The 21,463-nt window shown below is 35.8% G+C and overlaps 1 protein-coding gene across 2 annotated transcripts in view; it reads left to right on the forward strand.

Moving 5' to 3' along the window:
- Positions 1-21,463, forward strand: part of thw (chitin-binding domain protein thawb) — a 94,725-nt gene that overhangs the window by 17,613 nt on the left and 55,649 nt on the right. For both annotated transcript variants that reach the window (XM_028307201.1, XM_028307200.1), the window contains exon 3: positions 10,044-10,091. The gene's annotated coding sequence lies outside the window, so the exon portion shown is untranslated. The remainder of the gene's footprint in view (positions 1-10,043; positions 10,092-21,463) is intronic.

Consider the following 21,463-nt stretch of genomic DNA (forward strand, 5'->3'; position numbering starts at 1 on the left):
GGTAGGGCTTGTTCTAAGTCCGCCTGGCTAGCTACCACCATCTTACCTAAGTCTGTCGCCATAACAACAATGTTAACAGCATGGTTGTGTTCCGTCAGTTAGAGGTAAGATAGCCAGTTCCTCCGTGGTTGAAGATTCTGGGTGAAGCTCGCTTCCACCTTCGGCCTGATCATCACTTACCATCAGGTAAGGCCAAGAGCTTCTTCGTTGTGGATAAAAAAAATCTTCTGATTAATTTCGTTGCGGGTCTAACGTTAGTTGTCCTTCTCCCGGGACAAACTTGGCCTCGATTGGGTTTTTATTGCGGTCAAGCATTAGATCCTGGCTGCACAGGAGTTACAGCCCATTTGAGCCATTAAACATTATTACCAAAACCTGGAGTAGAATAGGAACACCACGTAAATGTCGTAAGAGGTAAGAGGCTACTATGGAAGCACCGAACCTCCCCGACACGACACATATGTGAAGAGTAGACCAAATCCTCTACTTGTTTCTGGTAAAATAGAGAGAGTCGTACTCCTGCAGTGGAGACTAAATGATTTGATGATAATAATAGGATCATGTAGAGTCTAATACTAAACTAATACTACGAAACTATACTATAGTTACTATGCTATATGAAATAGTTTTGATTATACATAATAATATGAGTAGGCAAAATTAATTTGAAGTACGATTTAAGAATTTTAATCCGGTCTGTTTTTCTCTTAGCACCTCTTATAGGTAGGTGCCCTTTTGAGAGACTAGGCTACCTTTAAGAACCAGTTAGTTTACTCAAATACCTTTAAGTATAACATTTATCTTATGTTTGGATATTTTTAACATCTTAATTACATTTATTTCGGGCATTATCAATCACTGATTTATAATCGTGAGAACACAACATCCGTGACTCATTCAAAGTCATCTGGTGCTCTTCTTGATACAGTTTCGACAGAGCATTGACCATGACTTTTGCTTATAAGTCCTGAAGTCCATACTTAAGGCTGCGCGTACGCATAGTGACACGCTGTGACGTATTAATGAGTGTAGAATGTCAATAGGGGACCAATCTATTGAGATACTTATTATGAGTTGTCAAAACAGTGTTGTTTATTGTGAAATACCCACTAGGACCTAGTAGAGCTGACCAACTATTACGGAACTATTCCCACCGATCTTTCCCACAGCTTGACCACTAATAAAACGCAAACAGGGAGGGGTCACGTTTGTCTCGGGCCAATTATCAGATCTATATGCCGCCAGAATACGGTATAGTCCAGTCAATAAAGCATTATAGATGGAAAACTGTAGAACACAATTTCTGACTTCAGGACTTTATTTAGACTAGTTAGGAGGTGAACATAGCAAAAGTCCCCGCCCTTAGCCCTTGAGCCGGCGGGGAGAGGGGGGTTTAAAGGTGCCACTTTTCGGTTTTTCGCTTAATCCTCGGAAACTATGCGTCCTAGTGACATGACTACTTTGAACCAAAAAAAGCATATTCAATTTGCTACAGGTGAAATAGACAAGTTTTTCTATAAATTGTATAGTTTTCGCGGCATCTGCTCTAGAAGGTCTGTAATATTGGAAATTTTATTTTTGTCTTACATGTTCCCATCAGGAGAAAATCGACTAAATCAACATTGAGCAATCATCCTAGTAAAAAACCAGTACATTTTAACATTTCACATGTGATAGATAGATTTTAGTGCTCTAAATATCGATTTTTGAACGTCAATACCTAAATAACCGTTTGAGGTATATTTATGAAATTTGAAGCTGATGTATATCTTGCAAGTCTCAATACATGAGCCAAATTTGAAGTGTTAATGCACAGTAGTTTTGGAGTGATGAGGATTCAAAAGTGGCTCAAAGTAGTTCGTCTAAATATACGCACGGTGCAGTCCTCTCCCTGGAACTAGGCTTTACATGCTCCCGCATGTCTATAGTGTTTGCTCAATGTTGATTTAGTCGATTTTCTCCTGAAAGGAACATGTAAGACAACAATAAAATTTCCAATTTTACAGACCTTCTAGAGCAGATGCCGCAAAAACTATACAAGATATAGAAAAACTTGACGGTTTCACCTGTAGCAAATTGAATAAGCTTTTTTTGGTCCATAGTAGTCATTTCACTAGGACGCATAGTTTCCGAGGATTAAGCGAAAAGCCGAATAGTGGTACCTTTAAACCCCCCTCTCCCCGCCGGCTCAAGGGCTAAGGGCGGGGACTTTTGCTATGTTCACCACCTAACTAGGCTAAATAAAGTCCCGAGGTCAGAAATTGTGTTCCACGGATTTCTCTCTACACCATCGTTAAGGTATTCATTGACTGGACTAGTAGGATATCTTAGCGACATGAAGTTATGAGGTTGGTAACAGCTTAAACCCAATATTTAAAAGATGTCATTCTATTCTGAATCTGCGGCGAATGCCGCAGTACCTGTTAGCTCAGGCTAGAATGCGGATTCTGGTCCTATAAATTAGTGATGTCACGTGTCTATTTTTTTTTGTAAATATCTTTTACACCCATATTTTGAGAGTACACGTATTTTTTTCTTTTATGCTTATAAAATTCACCAGTGTATATTTAAGCGTGCGCGCAGCCTAAAGCTTGCATAGCCCGCGGGCCACTTTTGATATAGTGATATACACAACGTACTCGTAATATGCAAACTCGTTTACGTAAGGAGGCAATATTGGCACATGTTGTCACATTAGCAGTGCGATGGTTAAATTAATGATATACCTGGCAGCTACTTACGAGTTCTAGGAACATTGGTAGACTAATGGTTTGACCTGAATGAGTAACTATGAAAACACAATGAAAAACCATTTCCTTAAAATAACGAGTCTTCCAGTGACTAGGCCACTTCTAACTTGGTCCACAGGCCAAATCGCTGGTTTGAATTTTTAAATAGTTTTCCATCCATGGAGTGGCTGGTACCAGATTTCATTTCATTCCATGGACTGACACCAAATCAACAAAAATCCACTATAGAATTTAAAATTAATTACCGTATAATAATTTTCACGGTACTAATAAATAGTCATAACGAGTATAAATAATTCATGGTCATTTAGCTACCTATCATCATCCAAAGTGTGAAATACTGAACTACACTGTCTTAAATTATCACGTTACATAATATTCATTTTCAACTAATAAATATAAAATGCAATCACTTTAGTGCTCCGTCCTTGTTTAGATGTTATTATGAAAAAAATCACCCATCAAAAACAATACTTGTCAAAAAAACCAAGTCTCGCAACTCAGTTGTTCTACGGTAAAAAGTTGTGAGATCCATGTAATACCAAGTCCAGGCCAGGAAATCTTTAACGTTTTACATAAATATATTGACTTGGCCATCGCACTAAATAATTTAATTTACACGTGTTTTCATGCGATGGCCAAGTCAATATATTTATGTAAAACGTTAAAGATTTCCTGGCCTGGACTTGGTATTACATGGATCTCACAACTTTTTACCGTAGAACAACTGAGTTGCGAGACTTGGTTTTTTTGACAAGTATTGTTTTTGATGGGATCTCATTTCTTTTTGTATTTTGTAGACAGCAGTTATGTATCTAGAAAACTGGACTGAAATTGAAAAATTTTACTCGACTTGGCGGTTGCACTACCGTGCCCCCAAATATTTTAGTTTTTCCTTGATTCATACACCAAACACTACTTATATTCCAAATTTGAAGCTTCTAGGTCTGCTAGAAGTGCCTTAGAGTTTTGATGATCGGTGAGTCAGTGAGTGACAAAATTAAGTAACTTTGACCCGTTATAATTCTTAAACTACTGGTTCAAATTGAATGAAATTTTAAATATACCGTGTCTTTACAATGTCTGCATAGCTAATGAAAATTCAGCCTCCTAGTTTTATCCACAACGAAGTTACAGGCAGTCGAAAATGGCCTGAATTGCTTCGAGAAAAGGATGGTACGGCCGTGCCGCTTTTTTGCTCGACTTGGTGGGGGCACTGCCGTGCCCCCAGATAATAATATCAGTTTAAATAACTGATATTATTATGAATTTTTTTGTACTTTGATTAGGTGACTTTGACACGAAAATAACTTTCTTAATGAGGGCTATCGTTTTAGCGCTCACCAGTTAGCGCCACTGTAGAGTAAGGTCCTGTCACTTGCTAGTAGCGAAGACAGTGGCACCAACTGGTGAGTGCTAAAGTGGTAGGAGGACTATCGCATTTGCACTCATCAAGATGGCGCCACTGTAGAGAAAGATCCTGTCAATCGCCAGGGGTGCCAACTGTTAAGTATAAAAACGATAGCCCTCATTGGCTACACCGTGGTTGCACAAAATATTGGTTGGTTTTTCTGATCTCTGCATGAACGCACGTGGTAAAAGTATAAAGCACCGTGAAATCAATCAACAACGTTACGCTGCGATTTTTGCATTTTTTGTAAACGTAACAGAAATTATACATACAAATAATCATCGCTAAACACTGTGCAGTGTGTTAACCTGTCGGTTCCGGTTTTTAAATAATTGATGGCGGTTGTTAGCGGTGTTAAGGTGTCAGAGCTTGCAATTTGTATAGCTGCTAGCGAGGCTAGCGATGTTTCCGTTGTTTTAATGTTCCTTTCTTGCAGAAATACTATTACTGGCTTTTACGCACGGCTTCGCCCGCGTGAAAATAAATACTGTAAAGTTATTGCAATCCACGAAGGCGAGTGAGCTCTACATGTGTGGTGGCTCGCTACTGTTCGTCATTCAAAAGTTTTGACAGAAATTACACTATCGTTATGTGCGTGTAAGCTCACTCGCCTTCGTGAGTTGCAAGAACTATAATGTTACATCAAAATCCGTTCATTAATTTTGCATGAAAGAGTCACAAATATACATCGACACTTCGACGACTTCCGCATTTGTAATATTAGCATTTGTTTAATTTTCAGGGCCCTTATTTTAATTCTGTAAATTGTAAGTATTTTCAATCTCCGTAAACTGAGTACTCCCACTCAGTTTCACTTTTAGAGTAGGCGCACACCGTTGATTTTTCGTCGGCCGATAGTTTAGTCGGGCAGTTGATCAGTATGGGCATGTATGGGAGTGCGCACACTACGCCGATTCGATTTGGCCGATTCTTCATACAATTTGAAATCGGGCACAACTATCGGCCAACTAAAAATCAACGGTGTGCGCCTACTCTTAGGTTAACAGAATCATGATGATGCCTGCCTACACAAATAAAAAGTCTAATAAACTTTTCAATTAAGTAAAAGTTTAATAAACTAAGTTAAATTTCGACGCAATATTGACCTTTTGCTTCTGTGAGCGCCTACTGGGATTATACCTTCTGGGATTGCCTATTCAGCAAAATGCCTATTCGGACCCATTTTGAGGTAGTTTAATTTATTTTATTGCCTTTTGTTGAGCCGATTGCTTGTGCCAATATGTTTGTTTTATGGTATTGTTATGGGCCTATAGAGAAGTTATGTGTTATTCGATGTAAATATAAACGTTATTCTTCTGTTACGAATAATTATTATTATTTTACCTGATGTCAATAATGATTGAACTTTACCTTTTTAGTTTTCACTGTCATTAGATTTTATCATTTTAGTGAATAAAGGTTTTCTAAAGAAATCATTTATTAACTTAATCGTTTTCATTCTTTGTGGATATTGGTGATATATATTTACATTGCTTCTTCTACAAGAAAACGCCGTTTTAATTTAACTAAGAAATGAATATGTTATATTATACTTTTTCTGACCATTTAACTAAGCATTCACTCCACACAATTTTCTATAGCTTTAATTATGATTGCTCCAATTAAACAACTATTGCATGTCCAAGAAAACCGCCAAATCTTCGAATTATGTTGTATAAACACAATTTTCATCAATTAAGAGCAGATAGTTGCACGTGTTACCCAACATTTCTAAGTACGGTTATGTTTTAAACTCTTAATTGAGGTTAGGGCTTAAGTTGTTATTAATTAACTATAGTTATCATATTTGCTCAGTAATTATTTTAAAGACAGGGCATGTGTTATGAATGTGACCTCTTGTGTTACCTCTTGATGATATTTAATTTTAATAGCTCTTAGGGCATTAAATTGTCGTGTTAGCAAATGTAAACATTGCGTTAATAACGCAATAATCAGTTATTAAATGATTATATAGAGGTGTGGATTTTATGTTATGATGTCATAAATTTATTGTGTGAAAACGCGTAGAGCCCTTCGGTAGATAAAACGTTTACTACATTAGTAATTAATAGTAAAACACCAAGGAATTAGACAATGTGCTATTATTTTAAAAATCTTACAGCAAAAATCGCCTTATGTACAATAACCTTTTCGATTGCTTGTTTCAATTAATTAAATACGATATAATAATATTGCGTGTTGCATGCCACGATGAGTCATGGTAAATTATAAATAAGTTTAATAAAACTTGCCGTTTACTTTTATTTTTGTTTACAAATATTAGCTAAGACACAAAATCTCAAAATTACTTTCTCTAAATCTAAATATATTTAACTCAAAGGAGACTGACTTGACTGACTGACATAGTGATCTATCAACGCACAGCCCAAACCACAGTGGACGGATCGGGCTGAAATTTGACATGCAGGTAGATGTTATGACGTAGGCATTCGCTAAGAAAGGATTTTACGAAACTCCATCCCTGAGGGGGTGAAACGGGATCCACGCGTACGAAGTCGCGGGCGGCAGCTAGTCCCTCAATAAATGTCATTTTAAGCCTGGCCTTTCTATAAATGCGTACCAATAATTTACCTGGCAGGATAACCTACTAGTGAGTTATTTATTTAATTGGATCAATTAGCGAATATTAACTCACTTCATCGCAAATCAATTCTAAATTGGTTGGGAAAACAATCATTGAAAGCTACCGCCAATATAAGTGAATTTGGTCGTTCTTAGTCATAATATCTAATTTAACTAATGTAAATGTGTGAAAATAAATAAATAAAATAAAAAAATTACTTTACATTATTAATGAAAATTCAATTATATTCTTCAGACTTCATAAATTGATAAGTATCTACCAATAACGAAATCTGAGTTAAAATCACATTAGCTATGAGTATTTACTGTTTCAATAAAAATAAGTATTTTGAGTTGTACTACATAGTAGGTACTAATAGACAAAGGTAACTGAGTTTCTTCCGCCACTTCTTCTCATCACCAGCCCATAATATGTTGTCCCGCCCGAAGTGGATTTTTTTTTGAAGGGACGCGCGCTGGTAGCTTGAGGAGCTTTTCCAGCTTCACCGGGCAGAGTGGCGAGTACAGAAGGTACTCTAGCCGTTTGGCGATCGTCGGTCGCAGACCGACGTTCGCGATCGGGCCGTGTATCGAGCGCATAAGGCGCCCGATCAGTGGCGAACCCAACTAGAGGGTTGCCCACCGCGCCCGAAGTGGTAGTAGGGCAAACTATGTATATTTGGGACGTATTGCCCTGGAAAGGGCCTATGTACTGAATAACCAAAAAGATTAATAAAAAAAACCATTTGATTTGATGTGACTACTTTTTATCCAGATAGATAGAAAACACTTTATCATACAGCACACACGACAAGACAAGAATAATAAAACAAAAGATACAGTTCAATTTAGGTGGTCTTATCGCTATAAAGCGTTCTCTTTCAGACAAACTAGAGGACAGTTGTTTGGAATTGGTAGGTAGGTGTAATTTTCTATGATGATGCGAAGCTTGAACTCATTTCTTTAAAATGCTTTGAAAACAAAAGCTTTAGTTTATCGTATCTCTTATTGTCACACAATTCCGTTCTGCCAACCTTCGGCAATATCAAACAGCGAACGTATAATCGGTTTTAATCTCGGATACCATAAATGGCGGGTAAAAATAGGGCAGCGCAATCGATGATCCCCGATCGACAGATTGTGGCGAAACACCGGAGACCGCTTGCCCAAGTCGGGTCATGAGAGATGTCTCTAGGGTTGACAGATGATGAAGTATTCCTTTAGTAACTGTTTATAGAAATAGTTAAATATCTAGGTCGGCCATTTAGTCTTCGCTGTAACAACATGAACCTCATAAAGTTACTAAGGCAAAAGGAGGATTTGATTTACACTCCCGGATGGTCAGATAAGTTGGGGAGGCCTGAACTGATGTTAACCCCACCCTTAGTTGCTTTTTCTGATATCCACATTAAAAAGTATTTTCAAACTAGGATTACTCCCGTTTCCACCTTTGCAACTCTATTTACAGTTTGGTCGTTAGTGATTTAATTAGAAAAATATAAGCTGTTTTCAGTTGCATAGAAACTCAATTTAATATGATGTGCTGAAACTATGCAGTACATGAAAAACTGCATAGATTAGCTATATTAAACGTCTGCCTCATCATTTTGATGTTACATGAAGTGTATACTTTATGTTACTAATATACTAACTATTTGTAGATACTTATTACAGAAGAAAAACGACACAATTCAATAAAAACAAAAAGTTACACATACTTTACCACTCTAACGATGTTGATGTAATGATCTATCAAATATTGTAATAATCAACATATTTATGTAAAATAATATTAACGATTAGCACAAAATCGATGGGAATATTGATAATTAATGAGTTGATCTTTACTTTTTGTTTGTTGATTGACACACTGACAATGGCTCTGTGGGAAACACATCCTATACATATTTTCATGATATATTGCCAATTAACGAGTATTTTTGTTTCTTCACAATAGTCCAGCTTTTATTAGCATGTTGTAGAAGTGATTGTAAATAATGCTTAGTGTCAGGTTTACGAGTATTCTTCACTAGCCGTGCTAACAACTTTATGTGCGAGAAAATAGTTTTCCAGCTTTCCCTATCGTTGGAATCTTCCAGTGACTTAACCCACTTTTGGCTTGGACCACGGGCCAAGTCACTGGATTAAATTTTTTATATTTTTTCTTCTAGCTTCCATTAAACACCAATTCGATGAAAATCTACTCTAGAATCTTAGAATGGGCCCAGTTGCTGGAGGAAATGTTCTCAAATGAAAACATTCGGAAATTTTTTGTTCTTTTTAAGCTAATAACTATATTATCTTTATTTAAATAACTTTTGTGTCGATAATAATTATACTGATAGATAGAAGTGCAGTTTTTTTGGACAGCCCTGTCAGCCAGCCTAGGGTTCACACGCCATAACTTTGTGCCTTATCATCATTCTTTTGCTTCCGCCACGGTAGTGTTCTCTGAGGTAATGTTTGAACCCGCACTAAATTTGGTGCGCCTTACAAATAGTTACATTTCATAATAATTATTGTACTTATTACAATGGTTTTTAAGAAGTATTTCCAAAACAGACAAACTAAGCATTACCTATAATGTCGCAATTAGAGATGTGCCGTTGTTAGAATTATTTGCAAAGATATAAAAAAACAGAACAGTGAATAATTACGTTATCTGTGGTTAAGGATGAAAGGCAAATAAATGCCCATGTATTTTTTTGTAAAAAAAATAGAACGAAAAACATTGAAATGAAAATCAACTTAATTAATTCATGACAGATCATCACTACGCGAAAATTCATATCAATACTTAGATCCAAGTTAAATAAAACTTATTTTTCTTTATCAAATCAAGTAGGTATGCAAACTCGTCACGAGTTAAGCTCGTCAGAAGGTTAAGTGGTTTCTTGATTTAGATGTCACCTGACTTATGGCCTAGGTGGAGGTCGAAAGTACTTCCCTAACTTACTCCTCAATGCGGAAGAAGAGTGAAAGCTTGCCGGAACTTATTGCTAGCTGAAGCTTTTATTAGCCCTTCTAATTTAGTGTGATTGTAATAGCTGTTTGATTCATTTCTTTCACTGGATTCACTGTACAATGTACATACTTACAGTATTTGAAGAATAGACACATAATTTGTTCACAGACAATCGTCAAAAGAGTTGAGAAACCTTTTTTTAGTTATAATTTGGGAATTATTTTTAAGTGATAAGTACCTACTTAATTTAGGTTAAGATACCTATCTTAACCTAAATTTGAATGAGAACTTACTTTTTACGGTCTTATTATTAATACTGTCTTTCCTTTTTCAGGTTTTAATTGACTGATCCTGAAGAAAACACAACTGTACGAACGAATTGGTAAGTCTACCTTTTTTCAGCGCATGTTAGTATAGAAAAAAGTGATAAAAAAGTGTGTCATTTTTTATGCATGACTAGGCAGGTATTTAACTGCAATCGCACCTGGTGTTAATTGAGATGCAGTCTAGGATGATACATGTCTGTCATATCAGTGAATATTCAGAAAACTTCATATAACTTAAGAAATTGTAAACAAAATAGAAAACATCCAAAATCATGGAAAAAATCAAGTACTAGGTAGGTAGGTACATTTTAAAATTAGCCAGATCCTTCACAACATACCCTTAAAAAACCAAATGAAGGTTTCTAGACCTGCTTTTTAGCTCAACATGGACCTAGAAAGTATCAACTCCAAGTTATCTTCAAATCATGACCATTCCAACCGTGCAATTAAACCAACGCGTCTCTCACTACTGTTTCCCACAACTCTATTGTTTTAACGCGTGTCTTATGTAAATAACTATTAATGGCTGACATTGTGCAACGTGACCCAACGCGTTATAAGATCAAAAAATGATAAAGCTTATTAAAATAGTTCACATTTTTGGAGCATTTTGACACTTTCTAAAGGTGTCAGCGAAAAATTAACGATGATGGAAAATTTCTCACAGAATAATGAGTGTCTAGATTCTTACGTGTGTGTATTCAAATAGGTTTTGTATAATGTGGGGTTTTTCGTTTCCTTATTAGGATATTCGTAAGCTTCTAAGGGAGTCGCAATTATTCTAAAATTGTTGTAAGTATGGGACTCTTAAAAATAATATATTAATACATTAACTTATGTTATCTTATTTAACTAGTCGTGGAAGAGCAGAAACAGAAAGAGAATATAAGTATACGAGTATTTATTACTTGTTTGATTTCTTTATAACCTTTAAAAGCTCCTAACTAGCTTTTAAAATGTTTTGTCATAACTTTTCGAAACTTTTATTTTAAATCCGGTATAAATTTTTCTTGGCTTCCTAATTAAATAAAACTTTGCCGTTTTACAAACATGATAAACAACTTTGTACTCGTAAGTTTAATATTTTAATCTCACACGATTCTCTTCCTTGACTTGGCTAAAACCAGTAGCCTAAGGGAAGTGTGCTTGCATAATTGCTGCCTAGGTTTTAAAATATCAACCGGTCTACACATTACTTAAGCCGTCTAAAAGTCATATTAGTTTGATATACAGGTAGTGGTATGTAATATGTATGACTTATTTAGGCATAAAATGAATTCTGATTTGTTTTTTAAACATAATTAAATGACAATAGTTACTTAAGTTACCAAAATAGCTTTAATTAATATAGTATAGCTCAATTTTACATCCTCGTTAATACTTAAAAACTTGGTTGCACTTGCACCATCTTACTTTAACAAACGTCTGGAATCTGTGAAACTCTATAAAAAAGTACCGGTTATTGTTATACATAGTTACGGTTAAAGTAAGATGGTGCAACTTAGCCTTAAAATGATATAAACAGAAGCTTAAAATTATCAAAGATCAAACTACATCCTGTATACACTACAATTGCTATATGTTGACATTGCACAAATTGTTTCAATCAAATGTCATCACTAATAGGTACTACATTAAAGTTTAAGGTTAATTTACTAGACGAGGTTATAATTAAAAGTAACAAAATTTTATTAACTTATCTACATAATATTTTACTTACTAACTAGGTCATAGATTGTATGTAATAATATTTCTGTCGTAGTCTATGGTGCCTCCATATCTTAAATCGACAGATAATGACAATGCGTCATAGACAATCGCCGCCTACCGTGTGATTGTTTACACATGGACACAATAAACTTAAACTCGAAGAGCGTAATTATGTACGAGCCCCAATACCTTCTAAGGGTCAGTAACTACGGGTAAAAAAACTGGGCCCAAGTGGTTCCTTATAATGAATTTTGACAGCAATGACAAAAAACAGAATAATTTTAAAAATTACATTACAAAGCTCCCTTGGCTTTTAGTAAAATATTAATGTAAGAGTTTAGTACAAGATGTAGTTTGATATCTAAAAAAAAACAGATTTTTCCCCCTTCGAAAGGCACGCTAGTCCTCGGACCAATACTTCAAAATCTAAAGAAAAATACTATATAGGGTCTAAAGTTTAGACTTTTACCGTTGGCCGTCACGCGGCTCACCGGTGAGCCTCATCATCATTATCATCATTTCAGCCATGATAGGACGTCCACTGCTGAACATTGGTCTCCCCCAATGTTTTCCACAATGGCCGGTTGGTGGCGGCCTGCATCCAGCGCCTTCTTGCTACCTTGATGAGGTCGTCGGTCCATCTTTCCGGTACGTGGCCTCCACTCCAGAACCTTGCTGCCCCATCGGCCGTCAGTTCTGCATACTATGTGCCCTCCCACTGCCACTTCAGCTTGCTAATCCATCGGGCTATGTCAGCGAATTTAGTTCGTTTACGGATCTCCTTATTTCTGATTCGATCTCGTAAAGAAACTCCAAGCATATAGACCTCTCCATAGCACTATCCTCTCCGGTGAGCCTCGAAAAACAATATTTCTATTGTGTCTAGTGTCTCGGCAGTCAATGACTTAATATGGTGTGGACCCACTGCGACTATTGACTTCCACTGCGCTCGCGCGTGTGTGATTTTGTGCATCGAGCCGATGCCGCAATTCGAAAGTTCAAGGACACACAGATTATCCGACAGTAGGTATGGCTAGCAAAAACGACAAAAATATAACGTAATTTATGTATTACATACCTTTTTCTCTAATGGATAACAAGACATGTTACATTAAACCTAGGCGCAGACTATAGATTTTTAATTGGCCGATAGTTGGGTCGGGCTGTTGATCAGTATGGAGATGTATGAAAGTGCGCACATTACACCGATTTGGTATCGGCCGATTCTTCATACAAATTACAATCGGGCCCAACTATCGGCCAACTAAAAGTTGGTGATCTGCGCCTAGGCTTACAGCTTCATAATTGACAGCTGACTACCCGCTCAAAGCGATTTGATTTGATAGTACGCCGTGAAAATTGTAAAAGTGAAAAGTTATATGTATTTCTCTTTCTTCTCTTATTATTTATTCCTGTAATCTGAATGTCTTGAAATTGTGATACTGATAGTTTTCTACTTTAATTGACTTATCCCTATGTATGAGCTATGTAGGTCAAACTCAGACTTAATTAAATAAAGAATACTATACTTCGAACTACACAAAACTAAAAGGTGGTATGACATCTCTGTTTTCTCTACTCGTATTTCAAAGTATTCAAATATAAGTGTTCTTTACCGCTTAGGCCTTCGCTGGCTATAAAGCGACGTATCAAAGCAACAGGCGATATTACAGCATATTTTAACAATATAACTGTCTCTACATACTTATTACAGACCAAATTGCTATATTAGATGTAAATCTGTATACAATTAATTACCTACATAAAAGTGCATAGTATTAGACTTTCCTTCCGCGTGTAATGCATACTCAAAAGTTTTTAGCATCGTGAGAAATAGCATGTTATTATGCAAAATACATAAGCCTTATTAAAGTATTTCTAAGTACTTCCTAATGTAGAGTAAGTTGGACGTTTCTAACGTTGTTGTGATAGGGATAGAGACATGCGATTTTTGGTTTTACAAAGATAAGGGGTCATCCATAAAGTACGTCACACGTAAAGAGGGGGGGAGGGGGTTGACAAAATGTGACATGGTGTGACAAGGGGTGGGAGGGGTCCTAAGTTTCGTGACATCACATTTCAATTGTTTTAAATATTTTATATAATGTTGATTTCATAAAAAAATGTACTTAATTTAAATGGAAATAAAACTAATTTCGGAACTGCTGTTAATTTAATAATTTTTCGATGTGAAATTGCAAAACATGTTACGTCACACTAGGGAGGGGGGGGTCTCAGAAATGTGACCACCTGTGACAAGGACGGAGGGGGGGTCAAAAAATCATGAAATTCGTGTGACGTACTTTATGAATGGCCCCTAATACGATAGAGAATAATACAAAGTAATAAAAACCACCTGTTATTAGAGATGGGTAGTGGGTAAAAACCCATTTCACCCGATTGGGTTAAAACTGGGTGATTTGGGTAAAAACCCGGTTTTTACCCATTATCACCCATTCTGGTGGGTGAAAACAAAAATAGCGTTTTTTTAAAGTGAGAAGTGGTATTTGTTGCTAAGGGGGCGTTCTAGTGTTGGGCACTTCTTCGAAATTGCATTCTTCGGCTGATTCATATGGACAAATTTCAAATTCAATTTTGGGTCTGTAACATAGACTCACATGAAAATAGGTACACCCAATAACATATATTTGGATGAGGGACTCGTTTTTCTAAAGTAGTTTTCAAGATATCGACGTTCAAATATTTTGTGCCCATATAAATCAGAATTTGTTACATATTAATCAAAAATAGGAATAAAATTTAAAATCTTTATGTACAATTGGCTCTATATTAAAAAAATAATCATATTATAACAAAAACAATGATCTGTTGTTATGAAAAAAATATCAGTTATCAAAATATTACGAGAAAAAAATGCAACGAATTCCACAAAATTCGTGAAAAACATTTTTTGAAACTTTAGTATACCTACATCCATAATATTTTTTCATCATCATAATCATTTCAACCATAGGATTCACTACTGAACATAAGCCTCCCGCAATAATTTCCATAATGACCGGTTGGTAGCGGCCTGCATCCAGCGCCTTCCTGTGGATGAACGTTCTACACTGAGCTTTCCGGCACGTGGCTTCCACTCCAGAAACTTGCTATCTCATCGGCCATCAGTTCTGCATACTGTGTCCTGCCCATTAACACTTCAGCTTGCTAAAACATCGGACTATGCCACCATGCGACTTTAGATCGTTTATGGATCTCCTCATTTCAGATTCGATTGCATAAAAAAAACCAAGCATAGTCCACTGCATAGTAGTGAGAGGCCACTTTTCAGTATAATATGTCATCCCTGATAACACACACTGGATGTAGACTTTCATCTTATGGCACTAAGGTATTTTAGATGACTATAGAGTCAGTAAAACAACATCAGTGATACATCATCATAGGATGATGTATCACTTATCCAAGCCATCGTTGTTAAGACGTCCACCCATAAGGTGAAGAAGGTGAGATGAGCTTATAGAGGTTGTGGCAATGGCAATCAGTTAATCTCGAAATCATTGGAGGCCTATGCTCAGCAGTATATTATTATGTGCTATGGACGCCATAAGTGTAGCTGAAATTATAATAAAAATAAATAATCGTTGGGCAATTTCATACAGCGCCATTTAGCCACAAAATAAGCAACAAATATGCTTGTGTTATGGTTGCTTGCTTAACGGATATACTACTTATTTACTGTTTAAACACATACATTAATCATAGTATAAAAATGATAATGATTTTTTTATTCATAACAAGACCGCAATCGCACCTGATCTTAAGTGAGATGCAGTCTGGGATATCATTTTTAGCTAACAAACACTTTTTAGGTGCTTGATAGATCAAAAACTAATTTATTTTATGATTCATATAGGGCCCTGACCATATGAATCACGCACAGATGAATCAGTTTTTTGCCTAAAATCGAGCAAAACTCGTCATACATACAGACTACAGTGTTGTCATTTTTCTACATGAATCTATAACCGAAAAGCATCACATGAGAGACAGATTAGATTTTTAATGCAATAATATAATTTTATGTTCAACGATTCTTGAAATAACACCATTTTATAAAATAATTGGTCACATCATCATAACGTGATCAATTTTACGATTTGGCCACGATATAAATGCATATTAGTGTTAAATTTGACTTATTACTTATTAATCAATAAACTTAAATGAGAAAAATTCAATAAAAATAAAGAAAAGATACCAATTGAAATAATTATAAAATTATTTGTTTTCACCCGGTGTAAACACCCACGGGTGGAATGAAACGGGTTTTTATTGGGTTTTTACCCTCATGTGGGTTTTTACCCGGGTGGAAACCCATCTCTACCTGTTATAGGGGCATTTTTTGGAGAAATTTATCAAATAACCAAAAAAGCACCAATTTAAAAGCAGATTTTTTTCAAAAAGTATCATTTTTTATTATTTGTTGGCATTTTTTGTGTATTTTATGTATTTTTTTAGTATCGCCTGTTATGTAGAATTATTACTGTTTTTATTTTATCAGGATATACCGCTTAGTTTAAAAGTTATTACGTTTTCTTTACAATAAGTAATTGGAAGAAAAAAAAATCTATAAAAAAAAAATCTCAAAAATTTTTGGACCTCTTTTTTGTCGATAAAAATAGGTCTAGTTTCATCTATTTTCATATGTACACTTTAACGTGACTCACACTGTATATAGATAGCCTAAAGCCTTCAGCGATAAATAAGAAAGGCTTTCCAACACAAAAAGAATTTTTCAAATCGGACCAGTAGTTCCTGAGATTAGCGCGTTCAAGTAAACAAACAAACAAACAAACTCTTCAGCTTTATAATATTAGTATAGATAACTATGTTCTAATTTTGTCTGCCGACGGTACCAAGTTTGTACGAGATACCATAGACATTCAGTGTTGCAAAGGCCATCTTCTCATGTCGTACGGTCATCAGCATCAGTTGAATTTGCACAAAACATCGCTCTTATAACACTTAAAATACGGTCCAAATTGCAAAAATAATTACGTAAGATGCTAGAATTCTCTTCGAGTACATTTATTGTGACACTAGCTTTCCGCCCGCGGCTTCGCCTGCGTGGAATTTTGTCTGTCACAGAAAAACTTTATCGCGCGCGTCCCTGTTTCAAAAACCGGGATAAAAACTATCCTATGTTCTTTCCCGGGACTCAAACTATCTCTGTGCCAAATTTCATCAAAATCGGTTGCGAGGTTTAAGCGGGAAAGCGTAACAGACAGACAGACAGACCCCCCCCCCCCCCTCCATGTCCTTGCCATGATCACAAATTATTGTGTTCTTACTAAATTTCTTCTAAATCGGTTCAAATATTCTTGAAATAACACCATTTTATAAAATAATTGGTCACATCATCATAACGTGATCAATTTTACGATTTGGCCACGATATAAATGCATATTAGTGTTAAATTTGACTTATTACTTATTAATCAATAAACTTAAATGAGAAAAATTCAATAAAAATAAAGAAAAGATACCAATTGAAATAATTATAAAATTATTTGTTTTCACCCGGTGTAAACACCCACGGGTGGAATGAAACGGGTTTTTATTGGGTTTTTACCCTCATGTGGGTTTTTACCCGGGTGGAAACCCATCTCTACCTGTTATAGGGGCATTTTTTGGAGAAATTTATCAAATAACCAAAAAAGCACCAATTTAAAAGCAGATTTTTTTCAAAAAGTATCATTTTTTATTATTTGTTGGCATTTTTTGTGTATTTTATGTATTTTTTTAGTATCGCCTGTTATGTAGAATTATTACTGTTTTTATTTTATCAGGATATACCGCTTAGTTTAAAAGTTATTACGTTTTCTTTACAATAAGTAATTGGAAGAAAAAAAAATCTATAAAAAAAAAATCTCAAAAATTTTTGGACCTCTTTTTTGTCGATAAAAATAGGTCTAGTTTCATCTATTTTCATATGTACACTTTAACGTGACTCACACTGTATATAGATAGCCTAAAGCCTTCAGCGATAAATAAGAAAGGCTTTCCAACACAAAAAGAATTTTTCAAATCGGACCAGTAGTTCCTGAGATTAGCGCGTTCAAGTAAACAAACAAACAAACAAACTCTTCAGCTTTATAATATTAGTATAGATAACTATGTTCTAATTTTGTCTGCCGACGGTACCAAGTTTGTACGAGATACCATAGACATTCAGTGTTGCAAAGGCCATCTTCTCATGTCGTACGGTCATCAGCATCAGTTGAATTTGCACAAAACATCGCTCTTATAACACTTAAAATACGGTCCAAATTGCAAAAATAATTACGTAAGATGCTAGAATTCTCTTCGAGTACATTTATTGTGACACTAGCTTTCCGCCCGCGGCTTCGCCTGCGTGGAATTTTGTCTGTCACAGAAAAACTTTATCGCGCGCGTCCCTGTTTCAAAAACCGGGATAAAAACTATCCTATGTTCTTTCCCGGGACTCAAACTATCTCTGTGCCAAATTTCATCAAAATCGGTTGCGAGGTTTAAGCGGGAAAGCGTAACAGACAGACAGACAGACAGACAGACAGACAGACAGACAGACAGACAGACAGACAGAGTTACTTTCGCATTTATAATATTAGTTGGGATAATGTAGATTAGTTAGATTAGATGATGATTGAATCTGTTTGTAGGCAGATGTCATCATTTCTAGCATTCCAGTTAGTGATCTATGTCAGTATGCGATCGATAGATAGAAGATTTATGTCTATTCACATTTTATTTCGTAGGTAATAACTAGCAATTAACCAGCTATCATCGGTCAATTAATCAAGATCAATGAAACATTATGAAATACAGGGTGTCCCAAAAAGTAGTGTCAAGCCGAAGCTCATCGGTAGAGCATCACTAGGACTACCCAAAACACCGTGACTTTGATAGTTTTCGAGATATGATTTTTTAACAACATACAGGATTTTAGTTTACATTCGTGTTATGGATGAAAATACTTCTGAATCAGCTAGGCATAGTATTCATCTAATAATAAAAAAACAGGCCTTATAGTTGTCTATTTCCGCCACAGTGACCAAAAAAGTGCCTAAGCACAGAAATTTAAAACAATCATAACTCGAAAACTTTAACTATCAAAAATCGCGGAACATACATGGGAGTGATTTAGATAGCCGTAGTGATGCTCTACCTCAGTGCTTCGGCTTGACACTACTTTTTGGGACACCCTGTATAAAGTAGAGAAATGTAGATAATTAAAGTTTAGTAATAGAACATTCTGCACCTTCTTCGCATACGTAGATGTTAGTTTTTCTGATGATCGGTATTTATCAATCACTGATTTAATCAACGCAATACTATCTAATACTTGATCGTATTAATTATAGTTTTAAATTGGCTAAGACTGTGATAAATAGCTAATCGCATTATTTTCATGTTTATTTATTATTTAAAAGACGCATTGCTATTTACTTCGAATTGTGTAAACTCTTGGTTACTGACTTTTTATAGTTAAGGCTGGGTTGCACAATCTTACTTTAACTTTGACAAACGTCAAAAGTCTGTCAAAGTTAATAAAAAAACAGCGGTTAAAGTTATAGTTACGGTTAAAGTTATAGTTACGGTTAAAGTTATAGTTACGGTTAAAGTTAAGGTGGGGCAATTGAGACTAATTGTTTTGTAAAACAACCAGTGTCAGTACACTAAATCATTACCTGAAACTAGCTGTGCCCGCGACTTCGTGTACGCGTGAAAATAGTTTTTTTTTGCTTTAGTAACATTTTTCTTTACTGCTCAGCCTCTATTGGCTGTAGGGTGATGGCATATAGGCTAAAGCCATCGCCGAAAATGGGCTATCCACCACAAAAATATTTTTTCAAATCGGACCAGTAGTTCCCGAGATTCAAGCAAACAAAAAACAAACTCTTCAGCTTTGTATTATTAGATAGAGCAACTTTTTAAGAGCTTTTTACTTTAAATCTCAGATAAGTATATCACCAACTTTCACTCAAATCAGCAGGAAATTCACGAATCGTCCTTGTCTGACAGCTGACCTTGGCATTCGGACCGGTAGTTACCGGTGCAAACCGGTCCGCGTTATTAAACGATCGCCTTATACATACGGGTCGCTGAACTTGGAAACTTTGTTTACAAAGACGACATTTTAAAGCAGATTGCATGATGCAACTTAATTTGCTCATGTAAAGATTAACTAATAAGGTAAAACCTACCGTTCTGTATTACCTTATTGAATTCCAAACCATATCTGTCAGTAATAATACTTAATAAAGAGGAAAAAATGTATTTAAATGTATCAGATTTTGTAAATTACTTAATCACTGAAATTACAGGCTTCTAGGTTATCTTAGAACAATTAAGTTACAAGGGTACCTAAGAACAATTAAGTTAAGATGAAAATGTCCCGAATGGCTTCGAGGAAAGGATGGTTCCTCTGTGTTTTTTTATTCGCACTTCTGTGCCTTTAAATGACACTGATTCAAAGGATATATTTTAGCATTGAGTGATATATTTTTTACCCACTAGTAGCGAAAAGCACGTTCATTAAAATGACATTGTTTGATCGAAAAGACTCAAGAATTCGGCAAAAATGTAAGAAGTGAACTTAAACCTAGTCAATATTATCAAGTTCCCACATTTTCCCAGAAACAAAAGAACAATGTTTAATTAAACATTATTGGTCCTAAAACTCATTTAACAAGGTATCAGTGCTAAGTACCTACTCACTACTCCTATAGGAATGCAAATCCACCGTGCTACTATTTTGAAAACAGTAGCCTAAGATTACGTCATTGCCAGTTTTTCCGAAAAACGTTCGCATATTGCTAAATAGCGATACAACAATGACATAGTAAGACAACTAATTTGCGTGTATGTTACCGTAACATCGCGTTTAGACGCGTGGACCACATACCACCATTCATACTGACCTAAAATCCAACGCACTATAACTAGTGATGAGCGCAGTGTGCGCTACAGTTAGTACGTACTCGAGTACGCATCGAGATTCTGCGATGGCTGCAATCGTCAAATTCAAATTTTTTATTGTACACGTTACATGATCTTCAAAATATAGGACAGTGTGGAATCCTGTCATTGTTCAGTTCATTTCGTTTTAGATAAATAAACGATTTCAAAACTCTATCCATAGCACTTTATTCATTCAGACCTGAATGCCCAAAGCAGTGAAGAAAATAGCTCTTTTGGAAATTGTCTCAAAACAGAATTAATAACACAGAATAATATGTAAGTACCACTAACACCAATCTACATTCATACTGACCCAAAAGTTACTCTACCTAAAAAATATCCTTTCAAATCCTAGTTCCTGTAATAAAAACGTAGGGAGGAGTGGGTGGTGGTTACACACGATATAGACTCCCTATCATTTCGCTACCAAGTTGACGCATGTCTTTAATTCAATCAGTTGATCGAGCTTTGGACTCGAGTATGCACGAACACAATCGATACCTATACTACCTCCCATCACTAGCCCAAACTATTCGGTTCGTTTTCCCGTCTTGACGAGGTGTCCTAATAATTTAATCTTCATCACAATAGGTCCCACGCAATTACTGTTATATAACTTGACGCCATGTTGTGCGATAAAGCGCTGGGGCGCGGGAATCCAGCTATTTTGTGGTGTTAAGTCATTTGGTTAAGTCGAAACGTAGCAGGAAATTGTGTTAAATAACCGGTAATTAACGCCTTTGTTTGGTTTG

The sequence above is a fragment of the Ostrinia furnacalis genome, unplaced genomic scaffold (assembly GCF_004193835.3).
Source record: "Ostrinia furnacalis isolate ACB-3 unplaced genomic scaffold, ASM419383v2 OfSCF2106, whole genome shotgun sequence".
Lineage (NCBI taxonomy): Eukaryota > Metazoa > Arthropoda > Insecta > Lepidoptera > Crambidae > Ostrinia > Ostrinia furnacalis.